At 48.2% G+C, this 5,497-nt stretch overlaps 1 long non-coding RNA gene across 1 annotated transcript; it reads left to right on the top strand.

The window, feature by feature from the left end:
• The first annotated feature begins 679 nt into the window (after positions 1 to 679).
• LOC143173536 (uncharacterized) lies at positions 680 to 4,976 on the top strand. Its single transcript, XR_012997596.1, has 2 exons — positions 680 to 859; positions 4,264 to 4,976. It is a non-coding gene; the product is annotated as an uncharacterized LOC143173536 (long non-coding RNA).
• The last annotated feature ends 521 nt before the right edge of the window (positions 4,977 to 5,497 follow it).

Consider the following 5,497-nt stretch of genomic DNA (forward strand, 5'->3'; position numbering starts at 1 on the left):
GCGCTGAGAGCGATCAAGTTACCAACGTGGGCACCCTGAGCTGGCTGGCAAGCTCTGAGCCCCGGTCCCTGTGGGGCTGTGGAAGGGCTGCCAAGGGAAGGCGAGGGCCAGCAAAACCTGTGCGTCCTGGCACCTTTGGTGTGGGAGAAGGCGCTGGACGTTTGCAATTTTGGGGCTGGGCTCTGGCGGCGGTGCTGAGAGCGATCAAGGTAGTAACGTGGGCAGCCTGAGCTTGTTGGCTGTGGGAGACTGGCTGGCTGAGCAGAGGCATGTCAACATAGAATTGATAAGTCAGCAGGATCTCAAGAAGTGGCGAAAACAGCTGGTGTGAGAACTAATAAAGTGCAAGGACACACTGACCTTGTTTACTCCGGCATAAAGCCGACAAGAAAGTTGTGGTTAGCAAAAGGGAACGGCAGCTGGAGGAAACAGGGTGTTGGGAGAAACAAGATGTGTATGTAAATGTTGGGAGAAACAAGATGTGTATGTAAAGGCTGGCATTTAGGCTACTAACCAATAAGGAGCTTGGCTTTTGTAATATGTATGAGCTAATTAAGGAACCTATAAAGTGTGATGATTGTATTCTAATAAACGAAGTCTGCTGATCCCTCACATTGAGTGACTGCTCCTTCCCTCTGCTTTGGCAAATGGCACGACATTTGGCGCCCGAATAGGGACCCGGCGACCCGATAGCGGAGTCCGGAAGCCACGGCCAGTAGAGAACTAAAGTGCGGTCCTGTAAGCAGCGCAGGAGGTGAAAGGGATATTCGTCCCCGCACCCGGGAGCACCTAAAGAGGCTGTCCCGCCAGCTACGCGCCGCCGAAGTCTGCAAAGGCTGCAATAGAGCGCTCTTTAAAGGTATGAACAGGCAAGCGGCGTATAACTTGCTCAAATGCTTCTTAGAGAAGCGGGGCACAGAAGGGGTAGATTTAAAGAAGGAACTCCCTGACTTGTTAGAGTATGGGGTAGCCCGGGGAATTTTTTCAGATCCTAATACGGACTGATAACGGAGCAGTCTGGCCAACTGCCTCCCAGTGAGCGACCGCTATCATGGAAACAGAGGCGGCAGCTGTGTTGCTCGTAAGCATCCTCTCCAAGAGAGGGATCGAGACAACGGTAAAACAATTATGTGCGTTGATTAGGACAACGTTGGGGACATTTTAAGGACAGTCAAACTATTTTTTCTGACCTTGAGTGGCGAGAGCTTGGCAATACTATGTGGGAGCAGACTATCACGGGGGATGAAAAGTCAAAGAAGGAGATTAAAACAGTGCGGGAACTATGGAGGTCTGTGTCAGAGACTTTAAAAGCCATGAAAGCTGAAAGAAAGGTGGCTTGTGCAGCCACTCAAATGCTAGCCCCAGAACCCTTGCCTGATAGACCGAAGAATACAACATCTGGACTGTTTCGGTTCTTTGGGCCGTCGGCAGTCCGAGGTATGTCGGGTACCCCCAAACGAACTGCCTTGGAAGCCAAGTATAGTGTTCTGGGGGGTGACGGCGCTTCTGAACTGCTTGAAACGTACCCTCCGCTTACGGACTGCAAAGATGCAGAAACTAGCGGTAACGGGGCCCCTCTTTCACCTGAGACGGTCGCGGAAGAGCGACGACCCGGAGAGGAGGAGCGGCTGGTTCCGTTAACCCCTCCGTGGCCAACAGCCCCGCCTCTAGGAGTCTCTTCAGGTGCGTCTACTCTGCCACAGGGTGACAGCAAAGAACAGAGTATGGCTGAGACTAATGAGCTCCTGAAGAAGGTGGTGCAACAGTTACAGGACTTAACAATTACAGCCCAGAGGGGAGGAATAGAACACCTGTCCGGGGCATCAGGGGAATCCCTACCCCCTTGCCTCTCTGGACCACCAGCGACGGTTCAGCCCAGACGCTGGAGCGAAGTGGCTAGAGACGCTATGCTGGACGGGCAGTGGCAAGCGGTATCCAGCTTGGGGGCGAGTGCTTTTCCTGTGCTGCAAGAGAATAACGGCAATAAGTGGGCACCTCACGATTGGAAAATCCTTCAGCAAGCAAAAAACACTGTGTCCCAGTATGGGATAAAATCAGAAGCTTCACGTCAAATTGTAATCTGGATCTTTTCGGCTGACCTGATGTGCCCTGCTGACTGCCAAAACCTTATGCGGCTTTTATTGTCACCTACGCAGTATTTGTTGTGGGGGTCGGAATGGTCACAGCGGGCGGCAAGTGCTGCGGCACAGCATCAAACGCAGGGGGACCCCCTCTATGGGATTACCGTGGAAATGATAACGGGGACGGGAAGGTTTAATGATATTAATGCTCAGTTGTTTTTTCCTATTGCTTTGTTGCAGTTGTCTGCCAAACTGGTGCTAGATGCCTTTTTAGCCTTACCCGGTTCGTCCACTCCATCCTTTAGTTCTGTACAGCAAGGTGCCACTGAAGCGTATAGTCATTTTGTCGATCGCTTGTGGGGGGCGATATGTGAAAAAAAAAAAAAAAAAAAAAAAAAAAAAGAGAGAAAAAAAAAGAGGAAAAAAAAAAAAGAGAGAGAAAAAAAAAAAGAGAGAGAAAAAAAAAAAAAGAAAAAAAAAAAACCAACAAACAAAAAAAACAAAAACAAAGAGTGCCTACAGTGTGTACCGTGAGTATTGTGTCAGTGTTACCATTGTGATAAGAAGTGGTGGGCCCGGTGCACACGCGCACAAAGGTGATCTGAAACTTGCTATCTGAAAGAAATAGTGCTGTATAGAATATTAATAACCACTGGACACGAAATACAGTTCACGAAACTGCCAAATTGATTATTGTTTGTATAAAAAATAAAAAAAAATAAATAAAAAAAAATTAAAAAAAAAAAAAAAAAGAAAGGCAATTCGCCTAGAAGAGAAAATGTTGAGCCAGGCAGATGTGATCGTAATTGGGCTAATCTTAATAATCCCAGGGTCGGCAACTATACATCGCATTAACCCAAGGGAAAATATGTGGGTAACCTGGGCAAATAAAACAGGGCAGCCCGCGTTTTGCCTTTCCCTCGCCTCAGCAACTGAGCCGTTTAGGACTTGTTTGTTAGGTATGCCTGGATATAAGGAAGGTGACTTTGCCAGGTTCAGTACTGGCAGTTGTACTAATGTGACTGCAACTAGCAACTGTAGTGCTAACTTGATAAAAGGATTAAATCACTCGCTACCCTGGAATCCCCAGGAGTTGGAACTATTAGGGTCGATGCGAGTTGGAAATACATCTAAAAATTGGACTCAGACATGTTTTATATTTGGGGGACCCCTACAGACGGGTATCCACTTCTACCAGGCAAGAAATTGGACATGGTGGACTAATGTCACCTCTCACGCATCTTACTACAAGTATCAGGATGCGGGCGATTTTTGTGGTACCAATGACAGTGGTAACAGCTATGCTTTAGGAGCGGCTGGAGCGGAAACAAAGGGAGGAATAGGGATCTGGAACAATGGTACCCCAAAGGCGTTGCCCCCACAGGTATTTTTAATATGTGGGGACAGGGCCTGGCAGGGTATCCCAGCAAATGCTGTAGGAGGGCCATGCTACTTAGGAAAATTGACCTTGTTGGCCCCGGGAGAAAATTGGTGGAAAACCGTAACAAGAAAAGGGCAACAACAAAGACGAAAAAGAGCCGCCACGGGTCTTTCCCCAGACTGTCGTGATGACGTAATTCTACCTAGCGACACCGAAAAGGTCTTCCTTTCACTATTTGTACCAGGTGCTGCAGATGCGAGGGCCCTAAATGAGGTAGGGAAATTAGCTTGTTGGGCTAAAAAGCAGGCTGATATGACAACAGAGCTTATTGAAAAATTACTTGCAGATCAGGATAGCTTCCATCATGCAATTTTACAGAATAGAGCTGCTATTGACTTTCTGTTATTAGCACAAGGACATGGGTGTGAGGATTTTGAAGGGATGTGTTGTATGAATCTGTCTGACCATGGGGAGTCAATCCACAAACAGCTACAATGGTTAAAGGACCACACCAAGAATATTCAACAAGATCACGGGTTATTCGATACCTGGCTTAAGAATATATTTGGGGAACTGCCATCTTGGATAATAAGTTTAATAAAAGAAAGCTTATGCATTTTAATTGTTATATTAGTAATAAGTATATGCTCTTGTATAATTTTTAGCTGTGTGAAGAAAGCAATTATGAAAATTGTTAATCAAGTCTGGGTTGCTCAAAAACAAGAAGGGGGAATTGTGGAGGAGTGGCTGGTACAGCAGGGGCACGATCTAGTATCCCTGAGCAACCCATGTTTTTAACAGTAGCAGGGATATGCTGACAAAAACGGCTGGTGACCTTGACCATCCTTCCCTGAGCAGAAGAAGGAGCCTCACTACGTGATGAACAACAACAGCGGAACAACACCCAGGATAAGGAGGAGGCACAGATCGGCGAGACCAGCTGGCAGCTACCAATGAGAAGGGCTAACTAATTGGCTAAGCCTAGGAGGGTGGTTAAAGGGAATAATTCAGAGCATAATATTAATACTAATAATAGTAATTATAGGATTAGTGTTGTTTAGTTGTGCTTTGTCTTGTATTAAACGATTAATAACACGTATATCTAGTGACGCTTGGCTAGCCCAAAATAAAAACGGGGGAATTGTGGGAGACTGGCTGGCTGAGCAGAGGCATGTCAACATAGAATTGATAAGTCAGCAGGATCTCAAGAAGTGGCGAAAACAGCTGGTGTGAGAACTAATAAAGTGCAAGGACACACTGACCTTGTTTACTCCGGCATAAAGCCGACAAGAAAGTTGTGGTTAGCAAAAGGGAACGGCAGCTGGAGGAAACAGGGTGTTGGGAGAAACAAGATGTGTATGTAAATGTTGGGAGAAACAAGATGTGTATGTAAAGGCTGGCATTTAGGCTACTAACCAATAAGGAGCTTGGCTTTTGTAATATGTATGAGCTAATTAAGGAACCTATAAAGTGTGATGATTGTATTCTAATAAACGAAGTCTGCTGATCCCTCACATTGAGTGACTGCTCCTTCCCTCTGCTTTGGCAAATGGCACGACAGTTGGCAAGCTCTGATCCCCAGTGTCTGTGGGGCTGTGGAAGGGCTGCCACGGGAAGGCGAGGGCCAGCAACACCTGGGAGCCCTGGCCCCTTTGGTGTGGGAGCAGGCGCTGGACGTTGGCGATTGGAAGCTTGGCTCTGGCGGTGGTGCTGAGAGCGATCAAGGCACCAACGTGGGCACCCTGAGCTGGCTGGCAAGCTCTGAGCGCCAGTGCCTGTGGGGCTGTGGAAGGGCTGCCATGGGAAGGCGAGGGCCAGCAACACCTGGGAGTCCTGGCCCCTTTGTTGTGGGAGCAGGCGGTGGACATTCACAATTACGGAGCTGGGCTCTGGCGGCGGTACTGAGAACGAGCAAGGCACCAACGTGGGCACCCTGAGCTGGCTGGCAAGCGCGGAGCCACGGTGCCTGTGGGGCTGTGGAAGGGCTGCCAAGGGAAGGCGAGGGCCAGCAACACCTGGGAGCCCTGGCACCTTT

The sequence above is a fragment of the Aptenodytes patagonicus genome, unplaced genomic scaffold, assembly GCF_965638725.1.
Source record: "Aptenodytes patagonicus unplaced genomic scaffold, bAptPat1.pri.cur scaffold_103, whole genome shotgun sequence".
Classification (NCBI taxonomy): domain Eukaryota; kingdom Metazoa; phylum Chordata; class Aves; order Sphenisciformes; family Spheniscidae; genus Aptenodytes; species Aptenodytes patagonicus.